At 39.6% G+C, this 26,891-nt stretch overlaps 1 protein-coding gene across 3 annotated transcripts in view; it reads left to right on the top strand.

Annotated features, from left to right (window-relative positions):
• kank4 (KN motif and ankyrin repeat domains 4) overlaps positions 1-26,891 on the top strand; it is an 84,502-nt gene that overhangs the window by 11,764 nt on the left and 45,847 nt on the right. Inside the window, exon 2 of one of the 3 annotated variants that reach the window (XM_042416356.1) lies at positions 765-908. The exons of the other annotated variants lie outside the window; for them this stretch is intronic. The gene's annotated coding sequence lies outside the window, so the exon portion shown is untranslated. The remainder of the gene's footprint in view (positions 1-764; positions 909-26,891) is intronic. 3 annotated transcript variants of the gene reach the window in all.

Raw genomic sequence — 26,891 nt, forward strand, 5'->3', positions numbered from 1 at the left:
TCCACATTGTAAGTCTGTTTCTTGTGAATTGACTGACTAAAATACAGTTAAACACACACAGACACACACAGGACTGTGGTTTACATTTGTTTTTCCTCCTACTGCTGTTGCTGACAGCATGAATAACAGGGAGATTGTGGGTAAACCGCAACTATGTGAGAATATACAGTAGTAGACTGTGATTGTCACTGTGGCTGCTGGACTTCTGCGGGAAGTTTTTGGGATAAACTGTTATATTAAACCAAGTCAGCGGTTGGTGTCGACAGTAGATGACAGGTTTCTTTTTGGCCTTTTTTTTCTTGAATTTCTTGAATTGGATCAACAGTACAGACACCTCAACAGACCAAGGCCAAAAATAAAAGAGTAAAGCTGCTTTCAGACTGACATTAGTAGCCCTCTAATTAATTTAAAAGGGGGCAGTCCAGTTAACCTCGGTGTACTGCATCTTGTAGCTCTAGGGCACAGTTTCACAGAGCACAGTGGGGTAGCTAACAGAAGGCTCTGGCAAAAAAATCTTTCGGCAGTCGAACAAAAAGTTGAACCAGGGTCAACTTTTACCCTAACACTACATGATGTCATGCAGCAGGGCGCTATGTTGGCCGATGACAGGATCACATACATTAACGCACATTCCTAATGGATTACTCTGCAACATAAACAGAGTATTTCTCATGATTGTCATGCCTAATGGCTGTGTTTGGTCTGAATCCTCTCTTCAGGAGGTGTATAAAGCTTCTGTACCACCTATTTCTGTTGTTTTCCAGTGCCAACATGTGGTCATAACTGACCAGTAAGTGGTCAGTGGTAAGCATCTTCAATGCTGCATGCAACTTGCGTGGATAGATGAGGCTGCAGTAGAGCAACTGAGCAAGGACACCCAGAATCCTCTAGTAAGCACGGCAGACCAGGTACAGCCAATATCATCCGGTTTCAGAGCCGCAGTGCCAGCTGTGCTTCCTATAGGCAAGAAAAGAAACAGTAGCAGCAGTGCCAAACTGCGGATGTAGGCATCATCTACAGGGAAGGATGAAAATACTATCAAATTGCAGTTTTGACAGTTGTGCCACTTGCAGGCAATAAGTGTTACAAATTCACCTTTTTTCATTTTTTGTTTATAGCTGCTGTTTGTGTGTTTGAGGTTTTGTGTTTTACATTTTAAACTTGTAATTGAGTCACAAACTACTTCCATGAACTGCTTCACACCAAAAACGTCTTGTTTTTCTTCTCAGAGTATATTTAGGCTCTGACGCCATTCATTTAGCTGCTATTCCTTTAGATGTTGCTTTGTTCATTTTGTTTCTGTGTGCAGGTGTGTGGGATTGTTGTTAGTTAGTTTTTCTTGGTGTCTTCTTTACTTTGCCCTGTTTTTTTGTCAAAGGGGTAAGTAATGAATGGCAAAACTCAATGTCAAAATGTATTCAAATTGTATGCAAATATTGTTTTTCCCTAGTGTGTTTGTGTGTGGATCTGTGCACCCGAGAGTACTCGGTGATGGTTTTTATGTCTGTTACTCCCAAATCCCCAACCTCATTCCCAGGACAACCTCAACACATGCTTTCTCTATCTGACAACTCATTTTTTTCTAATAAAAGTTTTATGTCTCCCATCTGCAAGCCAAAGAGAAATTGGCTTTGCGGCTTTTTCTCCCTTTCTCCATCCTACCTCTCGCTCTCGCTCTCTCTCGCTCACACACACACACACACACACCTCTGTTGTTGTCAAGGTAGTTATTGCTTTCCCAGGGGTTAAAGTACACACTGGACATGATGTGAAAATAAAGAGGAGCACAAGAAAGTCAGTGATTAAAGAAAGATGAAAAGGGAGAAAAAAGTGATGCGATGACTGAGAGTGAGTAGATGAGAGAGAGATGATTCTGTCCATGTAAGAGAGTGCATGTGTGTGTGTGTGTGTGTGTGTGTGTGTGTGTGTGTGTGTGTGTGTGTGTGTGTGTGTGTGTGTGTGCGTGTGCGTTTAAAGCCTGTTTGATGTTCTTCCCATCTTTCAAACTAACTGTGGTGAGATTGCTGGCACTAATGGCTTGCATGAAGCTCAGGAATGTAGATCAACAGATGAATACCTCACCGCTGCATATAACTGTCTGTGTGCTTGGTTAAGTGTGAGAGTGTGAAATCACACTGCACACATATGCAGCTTTGGTACACACACACACACACACACATATACAGTTGTTTGTAAGCTACTAGGTTATGAGCTTTCACAGGTGTGTGTGTGTGTGTGCTAACACATGTTTGTCCCAGTCAGAACCTCTTCTTGTGAGAATTGCAGTGTGTTTGGCCTCAGTGGAGCTACTGCCTGACTGGGATTTAATGAGCCCTGAACTCTGTCAGCTCCTCCACCTGTGAGTGTGTGTTTGTGCATTTCACTTTCTCACAGTGTCTTTTTGGAGCTGCTAAAACACTCCTTTCCGACCAGGGACTCGGTAGACACTTCTGTAGTGAGTGTTTGTCCAATGTTTTCTATTGTTATGTACATGCATAGTTGTGGTCAGCACTGTTACAGTCATATCCAAAGAGCTGAATGTGCAATTGGACTAACGCTACAGCGGGTGAATGCATTTCCACCCAACTAACAGAGTTAAGGAAATACTGCGTAACAAAAGTATGCCTAAAAAGCAAAACTTATTCATTGCCGCATTAAAAAACAATTTTTTTTAAAGATAAAAACAATGAATCTTATGCTTTCTGAAATTTTTATAGGCACCATCACATTAGCTCCATGGATCACAAGTGGGATTAACCATGACTGGCATCCCTCCCTGAGCAACTACCTAAAGCCTTCAATCTGTAACAGTATGTTTTTCTGGCAACAGATAATTGGATCCAAATGCAGGCACTGGAACACAGCTGATATAATAAAAAGGCAGTTTACGGAAGGTTTTATTCAGTGACAGGCAGGCAGGATCAGGCAAACAAACATCAGACTTAGCAGGCAAGACATACACAGCTGGCAGGCAACAGGTAAGAGGCAGAAACAGAAATTGCTTACATTTAAAAGAAACCTACCATTAAAGCCACATTAGGCAAATTAGATCTGGCAGTAGCTGAAGGGCAAAGATTGTATGTGGCTGCATCCTAATTCAGGAGCATCCTCCTTTGAAGTGTGCATTTTAAGAATTAATACATCAAAACGGGTCAACAAGACTCTCGCTTTCCAGTTTTTTCTTCAAATACAGTCAAGAAGTGCAGCCTCCTTTGGCCTATATTTGGCGAGGGAACTGGTGCATCCTTTGAAGCGCTCAGTATCGCTAGATCCACTCAGCATCTTTTGAGGGAGGTGGTCCCTGACCTTGGAATCAGAGGATACATCCCAAGTCCCTTATTTGGTCTTTCCTCACTCCTCGATCCTCGCTTGAACACACATTGTTCTGGTCACGAAGGCCATCTCGAAGTGCATGTTTCTGCACTGAGGAGCGAGAATCATGAGCAGCCTACGCAGAAGTCTTCTACCGGCTGACACGCCCCCTCACTGGATATCAGTTATTGATTGGATGCTGCAGCTGATCGGACTGATCTGATACATCATCACATCACTGCAGTCTAATCCTGGAGTGGAGACAGATTACAGATTAAACTCGAGTATATCATTCCCAAGTTTTATATTTTATTTGTTTTTTGATTCACCATCTAATTAAAATCTGTTAATTGTCGCTCTGATCAACTAAAGAACCATAAATAACTTTCCTCATTTATTAGAAAAATTTTTCTTTTCATGATCTGTTATTTGACTTTTATTAAGGATAAAATTAAAGTCAGAGAGTTTGTCTGTCAACACATCTTAAACATTTATATTTTACACAATTTATGGTGATTTCCATTCAGTCACATGTGAGGCTGAAAATTCTTGAGTGACAGGTTTGATATGAGTTACATAATTTCCTTTTTCCCTGAAACATTTAGCCCAAGAGATCATTTCCAGTGTTCAAAAGACACTCTAATCATATTCTGGGTTATTAAACAACAAATTCACAATCAGAATATCACTATATACAGACACAGATAATTAATAAATAATATAAACACATTCTGCCAGTAGAAATGGCTTATGTGCCTCTGAGCAGGACACAGTACACAATATAAATACAGAATGCAGGTGTTTGTCAAACAGGTAACAGGCTACAGAGAGAAAACGGCTGCTCTGGAAGTGAAAAATGTGCACTTTTATTCGTATTAGCACAGTGTACATGAGTGCAGACACAAACTAAAGTTGCTACAGCTGTTAAAGCCGACTGACAGCTTATCCAGCTGTGATCAGCTGCCGATGTCATCAGAAACGGATGTTGCTTCACATGACACTTCTGAGGAAAGAACATCTAAATTATCTAAAAGCACATTTCCTCATTGCCTCTGTCCTCGCATGGTTTTCGTTGCATCACTCCATGCATCCTCAGTGTTAGAGGCTATGATGCAAGGAAAGGACGCGAGTGAGGGAAACGCAATTTAAGGGACTTGGGATTTACCCAGGGACTCCATAAAGAGAGTCAGAGGCATGTGAGGAGAGAGAGAGGTGTCACTATGACACAATCAGACTAGATTGCAGCACTTGAACTGGCACACCCAACATGAATGACTCTAATCAGCAGGACTGTATCATCAGGGAGGCCTCTTCTGATTGTCAGTCAGGGCTCAGTGTTTGAAGCTATTTCTTATTTAGAAAGCAGTTATACCAAATACCCTAGTAGCAAAACTGCATTCGAATATAACATTTAACAGAGCAGCAAAGTTATTAAAGGGACTGAATGGGACGTTTAAAGGGAACATATTAATCCTTTTCTGGTTTTCTGTTATTTATATACTGTTATGATGTCAGATATCTACATTAAATGTGGTCAAAGTTCCAAAACTTGAGGTTAAAGGTACAGTGTGTTGGATTCAGTGGCATCTAGCGCTGAGGTTGCAGATTACAACTAACAGGATACGCCCCCCCTGCCCTCTTCCAAGCGTGTAGAAGAAGCTGGTTGTATTTGAAAAGTTGTGATTTTGAGTAAAGAACAGGAAAAAGTAAGATCATACTACTATAGTTTGTTTCATGGTTTGTTGACGTAGCCTCCCGAGCGGCTGTTCCAAAAGCTAGCCAATCAGAACGGAGAGGGCTCCTCAAAAGGGGGACCTTAAAGAGACAGGAGAAAAAAAAACGGCCTGTTTCAGACAGGTTGAAGTGACGGGCTGTGTAAAGGGTCAGCATAAGATAAAGAAAGAACTGTAAATCATGCAAAGATATTCTAGTAGAGCCCCAGAATATAAATATAGACCTGGAAATGTGCATAATCTGTCCCCTTTAAAGATTTCTTTCTTTCTTTCTTAAATTGTCCCATACAGACATAGACATACACACAGAGAGTGCTCATACTTTCATCCATTTATTCATGTTTCATGGGATTCGCATTTGTAAACCCTGGAAATACTTCTCACATGACGTACCCTAAAGTGTTGTTATGAAGAATAAAGAGTCAAATGTATCATGACCAAATACACAAAACATTTACACACTTACCCACGACTTGGTCATCCTATCCTCTATCTTTTTCTGGCCCCTGCATTTTCAGAAGTTGCTGACACAGTTCCATTATCTCCCTGTTCTCCCCGGTAACTAAAATCCACAGACAGCTCTCCATGTCAGCCAATCAGATAACAGATAGCCCCTGATTTCGAGTCAGCGCTGCATGCCTTTCATCTCGCTGCTAGAAAGCATTTTACTAGACAGATAGGATCCTGCAAAGTGTTTACTGTATGCTGCAGCTGAAGAACGGACATAATAAGAAAGAGGAACGAGGGAGAATGAAACAGAGAGGTGATCTTGTGCTTGATTTTGAGGCTGGAGAGACAAATGAATGAGGGGAGGAGGAAAAGAGTGATGTACAGTAAGGATAGAGGAATGTTGGGAGGTTGGAAATGGATAGAAAGCTAAGATTGAATAGGAGTGAAGGGCGGGAGGGAGACAGAAACCCTCTTTCAGCTCACCTCTCCATGTCCATAGGAGCTATAAGGAGGCCTGGTAAAGAGACATTAAAGGAATATGTGAGTCAGTGAAGGAGAGAGAGAGAATGTCAGTACAGCATTCCAGAGCGCATGTTTTCCCCACTATCTATTTCTCTGCCTGTATGTTTGCCACCCAATCAGATATTTCTATCTGTCAGCAGCGGCTTCCTGAAATACTAAAAGGTATCTCTTTTTGCATCCAGCAAATCAGATGCAGAGAGATGGAAAAAGATTGAGAAGGGAAAACCTGCAAAAGGAAGAAGATGTGAGAGAAGGCGGCAGTGACGGGTGGGAGGGGAACGAGTCATAGAGCAGAATCTGCATCCTTGACATATTTGGCATCTTAAATGAGGCTTTTGGGTAGCACCAGTAGACTGACTCTGTGGAGTGTATTTCATTTCACCGCATTCATATTTCCTTAGCGACATTAGTGTCTTAATAAAACTCTCATCTGAGGCCAGACCAAGCCTCAGAGTAAATTAGTTTCCCCGCTGCTTCCATCTCGTGTTGTACCGCACACTTACAACAGACAGAGAATGCTTTCCTTTTCAAATTAGCTCGTGTGGTCAGCTGTCAGTGTGAATTACTTTAACCATCAGGGGGAATAAATGTTTCAGACTTTTCGTGGCGAGAGCGCAGACGTACCGACAACTTGCAGTGTCATGTTGCACACATATACCGATGTGTACAATAGCAGCACACAACAGAGAGGAGCAGTCAGTGCACATCATGGACCCCATGAATATCGAGCTCTATACGGTAAAGTAACACTGAATGCAGTTCGATCGTAGCTTTGTGCAATAAGACACCAGCGATGCAGGTCAGCAACTGTAGTGAATAACTACAAACAGAGAGAGATATTTGAGAATATTATGAAGTGGTAAAATATCATGTGTTATGTGTAAAAGACACAATAATGCAGCACTGATACTGCAGTTGTGAAGTTATTTGATTCTTTTGGAGTGATATCAAAATGTGGAATAATATGGTTATTATTTGTCAAACTGTTTGGTTTATCATTTATTTATTCATTTGCTGGATTTAATGGCATGCCTCTTTTTTTTCTTCTATACATTATTTATGTCCATCCATACCTCAACATTTATTTTATTTTACTCTGGTTTGCTCATTATATACAAAGCCATTCATGAGTATTTGGACAGTTGTGTTGGCTCTGTACTCCAAACTATTTACAATGAAACTATCAGGTTAAAGCGCCCAACTGAAGCTTTAATTTGAATGTGTTTACGTTAATATTTAAGTGATTGGTGTAGGAATTATCTATTATATATCAAAACTTAGTATATGGTCAGGATGTGAAATAGTTTGTTACAGGGACAGTCAGCGGTAGTGTCTATAATATGACTTTTTTTTCTGTAGTGGTCCCTTTAATATTGGTGGTAAAGTGTAATGAAGTAGCATCACATGACATGGTTAGGCTACATTTGAGTCAAAAAAAAAAAAAAAAGGTTATAAATGCAGTTTCAAGAACAATTATTTCCACTCATATCTTGGGATGTTTTATTTGAGAGAGAGCTTATTTTAATTCTAATTATAACTATTCTAATTATCTGTATCTCTCCCTGCTCTTTCATCTGTTTCTATATGCGGATGTGTCTGGTTTTTCACTCTGTATTGAGTGTTTTGTCAATGTGTTATTTGGGGTGCTTTAACTGTGCGCTCTCCCTCATGCCTCTGTGCGCCTTTTTTCTGCCTCTTTCCCGGTCGATGCTCATGGAGGCTGCGGTGGAAATTGTAAATGAAAGTTTTGACAGCATTTTGGACGCAAATTCAGGAGGCTTATCTCCACCCAGTTACCGCAATTACAGAAAAAATCAAGCGCACCTACAGAGCAGGCGCTTCACATTAAACTGATATAACAGATAGTGTCATATTTTACCTGCAAGATTTGTGTTTTAATGCTGTTGTTCATCATTTGTGACGTGAAAAACGTCAGAGAAATAAAAAGCATCAGTTCAGTTATAAAATCCAAGCGCACCGTGGAATGTCTCTCCTGCCGGCTGCTGACGGCGCTGTCAGCCGGAGAGTCGATCACACTGGACGGTAGAGGAGGAGACGGTGGAGAAGCTGGTTTAAACAGGAGTTTAGTCGACTTAACTGCATTTAACATCGGAGCTGAGAGCATCCGAGTCCTCCGCTTCCATCATCTTGTGCTGATTCATTTTGAAAGACAATTTGCCTGAGTACAGAGCAAAAACAATAATGTGTCTGTTAGTCGTGAATATCGCACCTGTTAACAGGAAAACAGAAAAACACTAAAACGTGTTTTTAAAATCATTAAAAAAAAAAAAAATGAACACAGGTTGTTAACACCATCATTCCTGAGTACATCCCACTTTGTTCCTGCTGTGTGGTCATTCTGTTTCCCAGTGGATAACTAAAGCCAACACACTCTTTGCCAGCCTGCATTGTGGCACAAACACAAACCAAAAGTGACCCACTGACGTTTTTGTTTTTCTGTGTCATGATGCCACCGCTGTGCATTGTCTCCAGCTGACTAAGCCGCTTCAAATCTCTCTGTGCAATGCGGCAATTTGGCCACAACCCAGAGCCCCAGATTTGTCCTAAACCATTTCAGTTAGGGCGGGTTGTGCCAGCCGTGGTTTAATACTGACAGAAATAACTAGCCTGAGTAACAAACCCAATTTGTCACCAGGATCAAGCAGATGGGTAGTGTTTACTTTGTCTTTTTGGTCCCATCCTGTCGTCTCTTTTATCTGAGCATCTCGCTGTTTTTGCTCACTTATCTGGCATATCGTCGTAGGTGGCCATCTGTTTGTTTACTGTGAAAAGATGTAGGCTATCTCTACACAGACTGTACCTCTCTCTCTCTCTTATCTGCCAGTAGATTTATGGTTAGTTTGTACACTCTGTATAAGGAGGTGTCAGCGTATGCATGTGTCTTTGTGTTCATCTATCTTCTCTATCTGTGTTGAACACATGATGATTCTCTCACTCATCCTCCCTCTGAGTTTTAATACCATGCAGACACACATACTGTACGCACACACACACAGACATGCGTGCACAAACGGATGGAGATAGGTCAGCAGAAAAAAAGCTGGATTTTCTATCTTTTCCTGGCTATGAAGTTATTTTTATCTCCAATGCTCGTAAGCTATGTTTACTCCTTTTTGCGTACCCTCTTTCTCTCTCTCTATCCATCCATTCATCAGGGCTTTGTGAGAGTGAGGCTGGGAGAGAAGAGATGAAAGATGTCAGAGTGGGGTTTTTCATCATAGGCACACATGCAAACAGCTCTCCAAATGTTGTGCGTGTGTTGCCGTTGAACTGAATGCATGTGTTCCTGCATGGGTTTTTTTTTTTTCTGCATTCAGACAGTGTTATGAGCAATTCACATGTTCCACTTCCTGATGACATTCAGATGGTTTAAAGGCTGATGTGCTTTTAAGTTGTCCAAATCAGAATAATTTCCAAATGTAAAAGATGCGTCATCTATTAAATTTAGAACTAATTCTGCTGGTCTGTGTGTGTGCCTTGAAAATAACCAGGATAAGTCAGTTACCAAGAAACCGTGACAGTGCATTTTAGATTTTAGAGTATGTGTCAGTACGTGTGGGTGGGTAGGTGGTTGAATGCATATTACTTGAAGTGAATTAGTGCATTAATACACATTTTGCATGTTTATTTTTGCAGGAGTACATGCACACACACACACACACACACACACACACACACACACACACACACACTATGCCAGCCAAGCACACCCTATTAGGGCTGCATTTAATGATATTTTTCATTATCAATTAACCTGTGAATTATTTTTCCAATTAATCTAATAATCATTTAATGTCAGAAAACTGTGAAAATGCTGAAACTACCAAATGTTTGACATTTTTTTCTTGATAAATGACTTGTCAAAAGAATTGATTTTCTGTTGATTGACTAATTGATCAGCTGAGTATTCATTTTAGCACTATACAGTGTCCTTGTCTATAGTTAAAATGGCATTTTATGAATTTAAAGCACAAGACTAATCACTACAGCCTCTGATAATGGATAAATACATGCTTTTTTATATTACTGTTATCATTAAAATGCAAATATACAATTAATTTGCCTCATCAATGGGAAAATCCTCTCTGCCGCATCTTGAAATTGAATGAATTGTTGGCGGATTGGATGCAGTGCTGCCGAGTAGGGGCCTTACATCTCCACGCTGAAGCCCAGCTGACTCTTGACATATAGCTTTGTGGGGTGTTTAACATGGTGGTGAATGGAAGAGGATAAGCTGACAGGCAGAAAGAGCCCCCCTTTGATGGGATTAGCACAGTAGCAGACAGGGACTAGTGCTTTAGATTGATTAAAGTGTAATCCTGGTGGATAATCATGCCTCCTGATGTGACATGTGTGGCCATCACCCTCATGCAGCAACCCGCATCTCTGTCATACACAGTAACACAAACAAACACAGTCGCATTCACACCGCATGTTGTATTCTTTCTCTCACATTCCTTATTATGTCTTTCCTTGACTATTAGTTCATAGAAAAGGTCGAGAGCAACGGAGAAGAGATGGCAAAGATTGGAAATGAACACTAGCTGTCATGTCATCTTTCACCCATCTAAGGTGTATTAAGAAGGTTTAAGGGATGGTATCTAGCTTACACCTCAGGTACTGGATAAATCAGTTTCTGTCACTCCATATTACTGTTGTTCATGGTCTGGAGTGACAGACTCCATGACTGACATAGAGAGAGACATTGTGTCTGAGATCACGCTGTCATTCACTCATTCACCACATGACAAGCTTAACAACAGTTTATTTACTCTACAGTTGATAGGACACCTGTTAATCATCATCATTTTGCACCTTTCACTGACAGGTGCAATGTTGCATAATTGTTATTTACTATGAAAAGGCAAAGCATTACATGTTGGGCTTTTTAGCAAAAATGCTATGTGCACACCTCGTTTTTCATTTCATGTGTGAATGAGAGTAACTGTCACCTTTTTTGATATTAAAATCATCTTTTTTTGTTCATCATTACCATTTACCTTGCATTTTGAAACAGGATTTTCTGTGTCCTTCAAGTCTGAGTTTTTCATGGCTAACGTTGCCTTTCATACACTTCATTTTATACAGTCTGCCATAGTATAACTGCTGGAAAATAGTATATTGAGCAATGTCCTGACGCCATGAATGTCTGGAGTTATCTGGCTGGTAATGGATATTTATTAAGGAGTTGACTGACATTTTATGACTTTTAAATGGACTGTTTTTAAATGCAGTAAAACCATGATTCATGTTGGCATTGTGGTGACAGTTGTACTAAAAGTGCTGCCAGGAAATGTATTAAAAATTTTCTATTAACCATTTAAATAACTTATTAGTCAAAATCCCAAGCATCTATCATCTAAATCTTATAAAGATTAATCAAGAAAATACTTGACAGATTAATCAATAAGGAAAATAATCCTTAGTTTAAACCCTAAATATATGATCAGATGAGTCTCACTGTATATTGTTTGTTCTATAAGCAGCACAGCAGTAAGGTGGTAATTGTTAGTAACCATGGACACCAAGACTTATGTCAGGTTTTCCATGCCTCGTTCCCAGATGTGTGATCATGGGAACATAGTTTTTCTGCGAGGGGGCACTGACAGTATGGAACTTTGGTCTGAGAGGAACTATCAGTGGTTATTCAGGCACTATCACGATGGGAAAGAAAAGCTGTGGGCTCTGTAGAGTCTCTGTGTGATAGCCTTGAGTATGGGAACTCGCCTGCAGCCCAACAGAGGAAGAGGGCTTTTTATTTTAGGTTCATATGACATGTTCATGGGCTGGATAAATTCAGCAGTAATGCATTTGTCATGTTCGGAGAGAGATTAAAATGTGATTATGGTTGGTTGTGTGGTGAGTGTGTGGTTTTAGCTTTGGGTATGGGAACACAGTTAGCAGCCTATAGCATAAGAACGAAGTCTTTAATTCCCTCTGAGCTGTTTATTTTGGTATTTATACTGCAGGTTGTATAAGAAAAGAAAAGGCAACAGAACAAACTGTAACAAAGTGGATAGCGGGTGAATAAGAAAGAACAAAGAGCAGTAGTGCATACTGGCAATGATGAGAGGAAAAGCAAGGCGGAAAAATAATGACAACTCATTGGCAGTCATTATACAACACCCAGGCTATTTACTTCAGTATCTCACAAACATACTGGCTGATTTTTTGCAGAGTTAGTCATAATATCTCCCCTCGTTCATTTTTATCTCACCTGCACAAAGCTGTACGTTTTTCCCCCCTTTCTTTGTGCTCAAGGATTTCATAATACTATAACAACTCAAGTGCTGACATCTTATCCTGGCAGACAAAAGCAAAGGACAGAAATGGAAATCAATTTTGAGGGAATAATAGAGAACTAAGATATGAAATGATGCATGCTGGTATGTGCATGGTGAGAAGAAGAGACAGAGATGTGGTCGACCTCGATTCTGCAGCTATTCTCTGGTCATCGAAGAGAAAAAAAATCTCTTAGCCCATATATTATATGTTAACATATGGAGGCTTGTCAGCGTGTGTACTGGTGGCATTCTGTGCCCATATGCTATAAGCTTGATGATTATATAAAAATGAAGTAGTACCTGTTAGACTGCAGCTGTCCATTCGCCCTCTCTTTAAATCAGTTTCTCTTGCTTTGTACATTATCTGCTGAATTTTTCCTCCCTTACATTTCTTTAAAATTTACTTTACTTAAAATTTCTCACACACATGTAAACAGAGTTCATCTCAAGCCATCTGTACTACACTGTATTTCTCTGGCCATCTGCTATCTCAACCTCTTGACAGTGGTCTAAACGTTACTCAGTGCTTTCGATGGAGAGGCGAGACGAGCGGATTAAACTTTTTGACTTTGTTTTTTTTTCCCACATCACTCACAGTGTGTGATGGTAACACACTAGGCAGTAACAGATGGTTTTCTCATATCGGCACCACGAGGAGAGGGGGATAGTTTGATTTGAAGGGCGCTTCCTTCAAGGTGATTTTCCAATAAACATACAGCGCAGGTTTTTAATGATATGCTAATCCATTACATCCTATGCTATATTCAGCATATTAAACACCGCTGACTTGATTTTGATTGATTTTTTTTTTAATTGATGTCAGCCATGTTATAGACTGCAACCCCCTCCAGGGCCCTCTGGCCCCCAATGACCTTAAACTGCATGAAAGGGAATAGAAGATGGATGGGTGGATAGATCGATAGATGTGTCACATCGCTGTGCCTCGCTATTGTCAAGATTAGAGTGGTTTTTGGATACCACAACATTTCATTGTCTTTATGTAACAGAGTAGCTTTGATGCTCACTAACGGCCTTTTGTCTTCTTATTTTTCTGCACAAGTTGTTGGTCACTTTCACTTAAAGTCCCGTCTCTTAAATTCCTGTTCCTTCACTTGGATGTTTTACCTTCAATGTGCAGAATGATGTTTGATACGAAAAGGCTGTTTTCACATTCACCCGGTGGAAGTAGAAAGTTTTGCATGATTTGTGACATCACAACTAGTTTGGAATCCAATCGTAGTTCAAATTTGAATCTTACACAAGTGTGATGTGGAAACTTGAAGCCTCTCGTGCACATACACTGAGAATGGATTATTCATTAAAGAAAGAAATGGCTTGTGTCCAGCAGTTAAACTTTTGAAGTAAAAAACATTTGCATATTCATAGATTCAGAATTTTTAAATCAGGGGGAAGGAGCAGATGTCATTTTAAGGATTTTTAACAAGATAATTGAACTTTTTTGTGGAAAAACATATTTTAGACACGTGTCACGACACAACGTGTTTGAAGGGGATTTGTAAAGACGAGTCCTCCATTTTAGGCAAGACATTTTATCACTTTCTCACAGTAAACAACATCCAGATACAGTGAAATCCTGGAGTTTTGTCACAATAAGGTTTGAGCACAACTTGTGCTCACTGACCGCATCTAGCAACTTGCGCTTTAGCCAGAGATGCTGTAGAAGTGCAGGACGGATGAACAAAGTGTTGTTAGTCACAAATTGTTCTTTTTACATTCTGGTTAGTGCACAGATTAAACAAAACACATTTGTCTTAATTAGCGAGCTTTAGAGATGTTGTTAGGGATATTTTTAAAACTTGCTGAGAGGCAGCCTAGCTGTTTCCTCTGTTTCCAGTCTTTATGCTAAGCTAAGCTAATCACCCCCTGGCTGTAGTTCTGTACTTAACGCACAGTCTTTTCATTTAATGCTTGGACTGAAAGCAAATAAGTGTAGTCCCGAAAATTGTTGAACTCTTTCTTTAAGATTGTTAGGTAATCATTTAAGTCCTTCATTAAGTAAAAATGCTAAAGGATCATCTTGCTTCTCTTCATTTCATATAATTATAAATTAAATACCTGTGGCTGTTGCACAAAGTAATTGGAAGATATCACTTCAGGCTATGGTGACTTGTCATGGGCACTTATCATTGTTTGACATTTTTCAAGCTTGATTAATCAATTAATTTCTTGCTGTGCAGCATGATTAAAATTTGGTTAGTGTAGTTTGTCATTGTAATCTGTCATTTACCTGGGAAGGGGGATATTTAATGTGTCATTCCTTTCTGCTGTTCATGTTTTGAGATTCAACCTCCTTTGACTCCCTTGTCCCCTTCAATATTTTTCCTTCATCATGACAAGTGTGAAGGTCCAGAAAAAAGGCACTCAGCACTGTTTCCAGCCCTGCACAGCTGTAGGAAGCATCCTTATTTTTTTACTAGCTTGCAAAGCTGTAATTTCAAAGTGGCGTTTTCAACACTGGCAGGATGACAGCCAACCCATGTATTTCCTAGGTTAGTAGTCCAGCACGAAAGGGGAATGAGAGAGGAAAGGTATGAAGTTGTCATAGTATTGTGGCCACAGTGGTGTGAGAGAGGAGCAATAAGAGAAAGATAGCCGAGGCGTAAAACACAGACAGGCAAGAGAAATCAAGGCCAAGTGTGCATTCGGTTCAGAAGCTAAAATAAGAGAGGCAGGAAACAAACATGGCTTTATTCCATTTACTGAGGAAAGAGATAAAGATGGAGTGTGTTCATATGCATGCAGTTATTGTCCTTTGAGGAGCAGGGAAATCCCACTGAGGTGACCAGCTCCCAAAATCTCTTCTTCTGCCAATTTCCTGTTTGTGGTTCCTCTTGCCTTCACTGTATAATCATGACCTTAGAGTACATCCTTTGCAAACAGAAAACTGCTGTGGTTGTACATCAGCAGCAGAGAAATACTGATTAAGGAATTAAGTAAAGCTCTGTCCACTTGCAAAAATGTCCAACTGTAAACTAGGAACTTACAGTAAACCCAGCAACACATGTAAAGTTGCCCATTGGCCACATTAAAGGCTGTGGTTGTACTGGTCATCTCACTGGTTTATATGTGTAAACTGCAGGGTTTTCTCTGTATTCATTTAGCAGTGGTACACCACCACAGCAAGAACATTACCACCACTGCAAGAGAAATAAAGATTGTAATTTAGCCTTAATGTTATCTTAAACTAAAGTATAGTCCAGAGGCTTTAGAAGTAGTGATTATATAGTGATTAAAAACATTTTTAACACCAGAGGCTCAACTTTGAACATAACTTAGACCCAAACAGTGACAGATATGGGACAAAACCAGATTTATTGCCCAAAGCACCACAGCTATATTAAAAATTACAGAGGAAGTGTTTAAGAGTGTTTAACTGTCCAGAGTCAAAAAAAAAGAATATTAGGTATAACTATCAGATTTTCTTCATGTTTTCAGTCATTTTTTCCATTTTCTCATGCACTCTTGGACACTTGAAGTCACATTAAATCCGTGCTATAGTAAATCCATCATCAGTAAAAATTAAGGGGATTTCTGCTAATTAAAACTATTGTAATCTTTGGTAATGCAAAACAGAGCAGAGCAAAAGACACCCTAATCAGAAAGCACATGCATGAGCAAAACTGTGCTCTGAGCCAGCACAGAGGGTTGCCTTAACACAGCCAAGTTTTCACAGACCATGGCCTGTTCTTTTCCCATTTGAGTGCCTTCTGCTACTGCCTCTTTTTGGAAAGCAATACAACTTCACCAGTTTTATAACTGGCCTCCAGAACACTGTAATTTAAATGGTAAAAAAAAGCCCTTTTCTTACACATGTAAACGAGTTATCATGCCTAAAGCAGGTACATGTTACCCTGTCTATTACCCTCTCTGTCTTGGCAATGGCAAGTATTTCTGGGATATCATCACCCTGCCTAAAAGGGAAACTTCTAGGTTCCTTTCTATAATGTTGTCAGACACCTATAATAACAATCTGAGACTGTCAGAGCCCCTTTTGCGGCTGCCGATTGCAGCGCTCTCACTCAATACTGGACCCACTAGTCACTTAGACACAAAAAGATGGGAAAATAGGGTCCAGGTTAAAAAAAAAACTGAAGTTTCCCTTTAATTTGTGACATATATATTTGAATAGCTCTATATTTACTTCAATGCAAAGATATTAAATTGAAGAATGCACTTCCTAACATCCCATTTTCCCTTTCTTCCCTCTACATCTTTTATAAACATGTGAAGTGCCCCAAAGTGGTGTGTCTGCCTCTAGTGAGTCAGTCAGCCAGCCCATTGTTTTAGAGTCCTCTCTTCTGCCTGAACAAAGTCTGTGTTTTTAAATTAGCTCCCTTCAGGCCAAACCATATTGTGTTCTCTCCATTTGGATTTTTTTGCCGTCACTGTCTGTGAATGTGCAGTTGACTGACCCAGAGCCCGTGTCCTGGTCTCACAGTGGCCTTCATCAACAGTGTCTTTATACTGACTGTACGAAAGTGGAAGTCAAAGCCGGAGTGCATTAAGCTGCAGTAGATGCTGCCTCCGAAACAACTGACTGTGCTCGAATTGAACGGGGAAACCTTGATCTTCTCTTTCGAAAGTCAATAAATATTTTCCTTTCACAGATGTCTCACACTATCAAATTCACCTCAACTCCAGTGAAATTACACCCTATTTGCTTAAATTCATATTTTCTCGCACTGAAGAACAGACAAAATTGCTGTTGGTGATAAATCCAGCTTCAGGCTTCAAAACATCCCTATGAAGGACATCAAACAGGCTTCCTCCATGTTTTCTACAGTCACTTTTACAGGATTCCCTGTTGGGATTCACTAGCAGTGGCCAGAGGCAGTGTTGTGGATGAATCTTAGTCTTGATCCACAGTTTTATTAGAAGTCGATTGAGCTTTTTCAGCCACTTGCTTTGCTCAAGAATATAAAACAATCTCTCCAAACATATTATTTTTAGCTGTAATGAAAGCAAAACCAGTGATTTTGTTTCGGATACTAGTCCATAATGATCTCTCAAAGCACACAATGACAAAGCAGAAGCTCTCAGCTTGTGCGTCTGTGTGCGAACATCTTTGTTTTGCAAGATGCATGTGACAGACAGAGACACTAAGAGTGTGTCAGTGTCACTTCTGAATCTTCCCCCTTTGTCTCACAGTGAATGTAAATACACCCATTTCATCTCACCAGATCGTCGCCCAAGCCTATTTCTAGAACCTGGTAATTTGGGAAGCTTTGGAAACAAAACGATGCTGGAAGAACAGTCCTTTCACTCCGTCTGTCTGCCCTTTTCTGTGGTTTTAGACTGGCTGATATGGATACCGGTGGAGTTGAGGGGAGGGAGGAGGGACTTTATGATGTAGGCTTCTGTCTTTTTCTTCAAAGAATTAGGGTATGAGGAGGACTACTAGATTTATGAAAGGTGCAGTATGTAGAAGTTAGTGGCATCTAGCAGAATGGACTTGGCAGAAATGGAACATAATATTCATAAGTATGTTTTAATTTGTGTATAATCGCCTAAAAATAAGAATTGTTGTGTTTTCGTTACTTTAGAATGAGCCCTTTTTATCTACACGGCTAGTGCGTCTTCTTCCACGGAACCCGCCATATTGCACCGCCATGTTCCTACAGTAGCCCAGAATGGACAAACCAAACACTGGCTCTAGTGGCTTGCAAGTTCTCCTACACTCTTGCAACCGGCTTTGCATCAACGTCTAACCTTTGCCCCTGTGCTTTGTGCTTGAACTTCCTGTGCACTGTGATTGCACTATCTCTTGTGTGTGTGAGATCCAGACGATCAATGTGTGTGTGCGCGCATACAGTTCAGACAGTACTGAAGTATATTTATCCTGACAGTAAGAGAGACTTTGCAGACCTTTCTACGTCCCCCTTTCAAATTTTGTTTTTTATTCAACCCCTTTTTATGCTTCTGTCCTGTCTCTGTCTGTCCTTGTGTGTATAATTTATTGGTTTGTTCAAGAAACCTTGCCAAAAAAAAAAGTTTTTTGGCTTAGGTTTTAGAGAATGAATGTTTCAGTTTTGGAATTAAGTTAAGAATGAGGTAAGGGCTATAAATATGATCATTTATTACTTTCAGCTGAATCATATCGTGGTATGAATATATAATTTTATTGTTCTAGAAATGTTTGTTGTTTGTACTACTAATTCTAAATTAATAGTAGATGTAAATGAAAACTAACAAAATTAGATATAAAATTTTAATTTTACACTATGCCCTCACTATGTATGTATGTATGTATGTATGTATGTATGTATGTATGTATGTATGTGTGTATGTATGTATGTGTGTATGTGTGTATGTATGTATGTAGCGAGTTAAATACACTTCCAGTAAGAGTTGGAGACAGTTGGCCTTTGAGGTCTCCACTGGAAGCAACAACTGAATCTGTGGAGTTTTAAAAATTAGTGCAGTAACAAAGTAACTGGATTCACAAAAGAATAGACTAACAGATGTCAAATTAGTCACACATTTTTGCTTCATGCTAGGAAGACACAAAGTATCACTAGTGAAAGAACATTCACTGTCTGTCTGAAAGCATCTTAAAAAGGGCTGGTATTGTGGGGTGGATTTCGGTGATGGTGTGGGCCTTCCTGTGCTGTAAAATGACTCAATTCTATCTCCTCGGTCGTTTTAAGTTATTTGAAATTCATGACTCGAGCTAGCAGTGTTGAGGTGGAACCCGTTACTATGTCGCACCAGACAGTCAAATCAAATATGCAGGAAGCTTTAGCATGAAGCCCATCCCTGCCATAACTTCTGTAGTCAGAGTTTGCATTTCAGCCGGATGACGAGCAAAGCCGGACACTGAAGTGTTGCTAGTTGTTCAGCAGCTAAAAAGTCTTTCCTTCCAGAGGTTGGAAATTTATGTCAGGAATGGCTGAATTTAATATTTGTATACAATCTTCTCTCCGAGACTCAGCACACCACAGGATTCCAATTTTTTCATCTTCAATCTTTAGATGAAGTTTTAATATAGTCTCTTTCTGTTACTCAGCTAAAGGAATATAATATATCTGTGCTAAAGCTAAGCTAGCGACCTCCAGCTACATTTGAAAAATGACTTTTACTTTGTTGGGAAACTTAGACACGATCTTACTGTTCTGAAACATCCTGTTGCAATCTCAACTGTGCAACAGCAGGTTTCCCCTTCATTCAGAACACTATATACTGTTTTAGGTCTCCAGCTGCAGACATTACTCCAGGTAAAGATGCGGCGTAAGGGAACTTGCATTATTCATTAGATAGTATTCTAATTGGCTGGAGGTGAAGGTGGGGCCACACCTCCAGCTAATCTGAGTAGGACATTAATAATGCAGATTTTATGTAAATATATTGCAGCCTGCTGGAGGACAGAAGGGAATCTGGGCTGTAAGGAAAGATGGATTTAGAGAACCTTTGGTGAATGAAATGTCACAGATATGTTTAAAATAGACTCAGTATTCATACAAATTAGTCAAAAAAGGCCATAATACCTGATCTTTAAGACTTACTAAGGATGTTGCCTTGGCAACATATTAGCCTCAGACAGCTTGTGTTTAGCAGTAAACTGATTGCAGAAAAAATGTATCCTACTAAATCACAAATCAACATTCATAACATGGGTAAAGAGCACCTACAGGTAATGCTCCAACAAGGACATTTTGGGAGCAAATAAAAGATGCTTGTCAATATTTGACAAGAAGCTTATCAACAATGTCAATTATATTGCCATTGAACTGTGCCAACAGGGGAATGTTCAACTACACGACACCAACTGTTAATGACACATATATGGAGAGAATTTTGTCTGTTGTGATGCATAACAGTAAAACACATTTTATATGTAATATTGCATACATTTGCTGAGTAGTTGGAAAGTTTCCTTATTCATATAAATTATTTCCCACCAGTATAAATCTTTATATTATTAGTTTTAGACCAACATGACTAATGTTTAAAGCACTTCGTGTTGCGCTGTATAAAGCACAGAGTAACCTCATGTGTATCTTCAGGGTGCTTGTGTATGTGTAGAAGCTCAGAGATTAGTCACAACCACTGCAGTGAAACATTAAGCAGTATTCCCATCATCAGCAGAAATTATGTCTGTCCTCCATCCTCTGAGAATATACATTTATGTGCCTGTACTTGTCTGTGTGAAAGAGAGAGACAGAGAAAATGAAAGTGACCTTGGCAACCCTTTGTTTCCCTCTATCTTATTTCTCCTTGATGGAAAGAGTAGGAGGCGGTAAGGAGAGGAGTGGGAAACGGATTTCATTTGATATCTCTCCCCTGCTCGGGGAATACTCCCCCCTTCCTCACTCGGTCCAGCTATCTGTGTGTCTTTTCTTTGGTTTACAGCAGAATAAAAGCTGCCCTTGGAATTAATGGCTCGGTTCTTCGTCTCCATTAACATGGAATTCACACATGATCTCCTCTACGGATCATGGATAGATTTTATGGGACTGACTGCTGGACTGTCGGTGACCTCTATGAAACCTTAAATTAGAGTCAAGATTCGCATGTTAAATTATGACTGTATAAATATACAAACCAAAAGGCCTCCTTACAGCTGCGTGCCATTTGTGTAGTCTCCTTGTTAACACAAAATAAACACAGTAGAAATGCTTCAAGGGGACTTTAGACATCTTCTAAACTTCTTTATACTAGTGCCATAGCTATGTTTGACTGAACTTCTACCAGCTGTCTCTTACAGTGGTAAGAAAAGACGGATCAATATTTTCTCTTGTCTGTGTGTAGCTGTGACCAGGAGATAAATTGGCTAGACGCTAAGCCAGCCTGAACACAATTATACCGGGCTTCTCTGTGGTGTAACAGCATCGTGTACTTGTAATGCTGTGAGCCTCTGTACTATACAGTGAATCGGAAATATCTAAACAGTAATTATAAGATTAAGTGCCGTGAGTGGTTTTAAGTGTTGCCTGTGGAGGTAGAGCACTAAAAGTCACTCCTGCACTTGGCAGCGAGCTTTACAGGACAAAAAGAGGAGATGAGGAGTCATGATAAACATAAAAGATCAGAGAGAGGAGAGCAGGAGGCACAGAGGGAGACAATAGTATTGGTTTGGCAGTGAAAGAGAGTGGACGGAGCCTGTGAGCAGTCGGTCAGAAGGAATATAATGATGTGTTTTTGTCTTGCATTTGTGTTTCTGTTGACAGAATAGCAAAATGTTGTTTTTTTAAAGCTGGTGTCTTGTTATTTCTGTCTCTCTTCACTCATGCGTTTTTAGTCTGAATTAGCTCGACAAGCACCACCTGTGCCGCTACATGTGACCCATTTAAAGGCCCTGCAGACTTACACAGGTGTTTTTTATTTATTCTGGCTGATTAGACCACTGCTCCGGTTCAAATCGGGCAGAGCAAGGCTGGTATGTGAGGTCACCAAACTCCCTTGATAAAATGTTTTACACCCCGCTCTGTGAGGAACAAGGCGATTTGTATTCACTTCCACTCCCCATTTTCTTTGCACAGAATTCAATCAGACTTAACTCTAACATGCAAAATGTGAGGCTGTCCAATGTCCAGCCAGGTTGAGAGAGGGCTGCAACTAATGATTATTTGCATTATTGATTATTCTGATGATTATTTTCTCAATTAGTTGATCAGTTGTTTGATCTATAAAATGTCAGAAAATGGTGAAGAATGTTGATCACTGTTTCCCAAAGCCCAAGATGCAACCTAAAATGTCTTGTTGTGTCCCGACTAACAGTCCACAACCCAAAGATATTCAGTTTACTGTCATAATAGACTAAAGAAACCAGAAAATATTCACATTTAAGAAGCTGGAATTAGAGAATTTGGGCATTTTTTCTTAAAAATGACTAATCGATTAATCGTTGCAGCTCCAATTGTTGTTTATATTCTTGTTTATGTAGCTACATGGTAAAATAATTCAAGCAGCAGAGAAGGAGGGATGCTGCTTGGCTGCAGCGATGTTAGCAACATATAATTTACAGCTTGTGGAATGCTGTTGCCCAGTTTATGTTTATAACCCTGCCCACACTTTTTCCTGTCCACACCAGGTAAGTAAATTTCACCAGGTGAAATCCAGTCTGACCACACATTAATAAAAATAATAAAGGTGTGATTTTCCTGCCCAACAGGTGCAACATAATTAACTGTAGGGTGAAGAAAATGTCAAATCAAGCACACCCAAGCAGAGTTTGTAGATGTTTTTTTTTTTGAGTTTCAAGATACAGTATTTTATGAAGCTCTTGAATGAGTAACTATAAGTAGTTTTTAAGATGCTTAATTTTGACAGCAGCAATGTCATGTGTCATAAGTTGTAGCAGAGGGAAAACTAAAGGTTGAGATGATTTCAGTTTTAACTCCATTTGCTGTTCAAGTCATATTTCCTAGCATAATAGCATATTACGCAGTCCTCCTGAGTGGCCTAAAATGACCGCAGCATCACTGGAGCATCAACTTCCTGTTTATGTTACAATGAAAGAATAAGAGGCAGTATGTCCCAATGCAACCTCTAAAAAGTTGTTCGCACTTTCTGTTTGTTTTTTCTTATTGAACTGGAAGCGGAGACACTGTTGTATTTAAATCTGTCTCACATAGATTGTCACTCACTCACATACACACAGCTTTGGGCTGGTGTGGAGCCACGTTTTTTTTCAAACCCTCGTTTGATAGTTTCAATCTCTCAGCTTTTTGATAACCTCATCAATCATCCTGAATCGAATCCTGTCCCTGTTCTTGTAATATGTAAATCCTTCAGGCATTGGCCCAATGTTTAATAGTTGTTTTTCCAGGCTCTCAGTAACACCTGCCCCTCAGGCTGTCTTACACAGTGGAGGAGTATAGTTACACATCTGCTGTCCATCCATCATCAGCTCCCACCTGTTGTACAAAATGTTTGTACCCATGAGACAGAATGATTTGCCACAACAAATGACTGAATTCACCTTGTGTTTGTGTGTTTTTTTACTATAAATTACAGGTGGAATAATAGGTAAATATGGGTTAAGACCTGCCAACAATTTGCCATGTCAAAGGACATATTCCATTTCAGAAAATACAAGGTGCAGCTAATGCGGCTGCAACTCTCTGACCAACACTTTCTCCATCTCTGTACAGCAAGATGCAGAAGTGATGGATTATGCCACAGTCGCAACCGAGTGGAAAATCAATTTTCCCTTGAGAAAACGTTTCTCTTACATACATTATCATATTTCACGCCTCATGACACAGACTGAGATGTTTTATTTTCAGATTTTCGATTTGGCCCGCGGCAAAGCTGAAACGGGCTCATGATTAAAAAAGTGGGAGTTGGTTAACGAGGTGAGGAAAAATAGTACTTCAAAGCTGGAGCCGGGTGGTACAGAGTTGGGAGAGTTTGAACCCAAACAGCTTTTTCTTCTCATTAGGAGAGAGAGAGAAAGAGAGGGAGAACAAGAGAGAACCAAAAGTTAGGCTTGTTTACATTTATACTACACACAGAGCTAGGGTTTCTACCTGATGTTATGCTATAAAAGGAGTACTGATCTGAAATCTGTTCACCTCCTCATGAATGATATTCTAACATATATTACTCAGTGGACACACTTGAAAATAAATCTCCTAAATTCACTTAATTCAGAAGCAAATAAGCACCTTGGAAGATGTCCCTGTTCAGTTGGTATGGAGATTTAGAAATAAAGCAATTAGCAAAACAAATCCACATCAGACTGGCACTGCTTACAAACAAAATATCAGACTTAGAAAATTAATCAGGAACAGAAAATAAATTAAAAACTCATTTGGCCCAAAACGGAAACACAAATCGACTGCATGTCTCTGTGGAGTTGTCGGAAATAGATACCCGCCAAAAATCCACACATAGTCAGACAATAACAAGCTTATTATATGATAAACGTAGTTTCTAAAAAGTATATTTTAAGCTGAGAATACGTAATAAATCTGAAAGTCTTTTTCATTTTCTTAAAATTAAATTAAAGTAACAATCTCAAAGATCTCTGTTTCATTCTCTTTGGCGGCACCTATGGTGATAAGTGGTAATTGCAGGTGTGTTTATCAACCTCACTTCCTAGAGATTCAGTGAGTGTCGTCTGTGTGACGTCAGTAACTATTTACTCGCAACACTAGCAAAGACTGGAAAAAACAGTACACTGCTTCACACACAAGAGAGTTGAAGAGCAAGTCTGTTGCATTAGCTCCGTATACCCTCTCTGGTGGACCAACCACTGCTGGGTGATGGAAAACTTGTCACTAAATGTGTGCCGCTTGTGATTTTTCCCAGGAATGTCACCACTGACATCCAGTTTGTAATACTCATAATACTGCAAATGCAAGGGCTTTCATGAGTGTACCATAGGCTCAACCACCATTGTCTAACCTGATTCGGCGATAGATAGTGACATAACAGACATTTATTTAAATGAGAGTCTTCGAGATTATTACTTTAAGACTGTAAACTGTCCTTCGGGAGGGAAATATAATTGTGTTAATATCTTAAAGAGGAATAAATTACTTTGAAAAAACAGTATTTTTTCAGCACTAATTATGTTTGTAGTTATTGTTTTTGGACTGTCCTTGGATTTTCTGTTTTCAATTAATAACTACAGCTTGCCACTGTACCCAATGTCTGAAAAAGGGACTTGTTCCAAAGTCATTGTTCAGATTCAGATAGATCGTACTGTCTTGGTGTGCTGAGTTGATGATGTACAGATTTGCAAAACAAACTGGAAAATCAAACTTTCCAGAGCCGCCCGGTGGTTGTTGAGCTGTATATTCCAGACATCTGTCTTATAAATCTGGTAATAAAGACACTGTATCTTTATTTATTTGTTATATTATGTCAGTCCTGCATTGAAATATGATCAATGGAGTTGCAAAGTGGTAGGGTTTATTTCTTGCTCTGAGGGGTTCCAGAAGTAAAAGTCACATTTAGTTTTTGCATAGATGTTAGCTGACTGTTGCAGTCTGAGCACTTCTGTGTCTTGGATGGACATATACAATATACCTGTATCTTTCCTGGTTGAGTCATCAGCAAAAAAGGTGAGTGACTGTGTTAGAAAACATCAAAAATAAAAGGTTCAGCAGACCTGAAACTTTCAATCAAAGGTGGCAATGAAACTTGTTAAGTTTGTCTTCAAGGAGAGAGGTCAATGGCTCCAGAGAAGCATGACATATAATAATGACATAATCACTGAACTTAAAATTAGGTTGCATGTGGTGCTAACCTTATGCAGTAGCTAAAGTTTATGCTTTATAGAATCCTCATAACATATATTCAGCAGTTTAAAATAATTCACTTTAAGATTTGTGGTTTATTCGAAAGAATTCAGCAACGGGTTTTTTTTTTGTTCATAATTGCAATAACAAAGTACAAAGTATTTTCTACAGCTCTGATTCACAACTCTAACTCACCTTATCACAGGGGACTTCTCAGAAACAAATTTGGTATGATTAAAACTGATTGCCATTACCAAAACTCATAGTATTGTTAAAATATCCAATTTACTCCAGTGTTTCTATGTTAAGGAATATTTAGAATATCGAGTGGAAATTCATGGTGATAAAAGATTCCTCTGGAACCGGCGGCTCCACCCAGCAATGACCCAGTTTCCTTACAGCAATGCTGGTGGTATTTAATCATATCAGAAATCACTTTGTCAATTGGCATTGAAAGAGTAAACATGTGCGATAACTATATGTCATGTTTGGCTATGATCAAAATGCTTCAACCCCTCAACCATTATCTCACAGGATATGTATGTATAACAAGCGTGCTTGGCAAAGATAACTTAGTATGTTCATGGCCACAGAAGTGGAAAGCCATTGTCACAGACCCTTGTCTCTGTTGTGAACTGTTTTCTTTGGCACCAGAAAACTGGCAGTACTGGAAGGTTTCCACCACATAAACATCAGGTTTTTGCTTCAATATTGTCTCTTTCCTTCTACCCCCTTCCCTCTCTCTCTCTTTCTCTGTCTGTCTTAAAGAAGTGATAAAGCCTTTGGTCATTTCTGTAGATGGCATTTTAAGTTACTTACATACTCCCAGCACACCCCATGGTGACCGCAGTGATAGATGGCTTCTATTAGACAGTGAGAGACAGAATGAGGCGAGTTGAAGAGAGGTTTAGCTACACAGAAGCAGGTGCCCCCCATAGGACATATCGTCTTGAAAGATTTGGGGTCGATGAGATTTGAGGATTCAGCTTAGACTGGAAAGGGGGATGGGGAGGTTTAAGTGATGTCCCCATTGTTCAACCAAGCGTGTCCCAGATCCTTAACATCTGTGCATATGTATGAGTGTGCATATATGTCTTTTTTTTCTAATTTGTGCAAATATTGTACGCCTGTAAAGCTAGAGTAAATGTGGATTACATGCACATGTGTTTGTGTATGTCGGTGTTCGTTATGAAAACCTGTATCCTCCCACACATACAGCAGTTGACAGACAGACAGATGGATGTCGCCGCATCTCACCAGTAGCTTCGGGGCAAGCAAGTACTGCTGTCAATATAAAAATCAAATAGCTACATTTGGCAGCAGAGCTAAGCGACGGTTGGTATGGACCCACTGAAAAT

This window comes from Thunnus maccoyii, chromosome 7, assembly GCF_910596095.1.
Source record: "Thunnus maccoyii chromosome 7, fThuMac1.1, whole genome shotgun sequence".
Taxonomy (NCBI): domain Eukaryota; kingdom Metazoa; phylum Chordata; class Actinopteri; order Scombriformes; family Scombridae; genus Thunnus; species Thunnus maccoyii.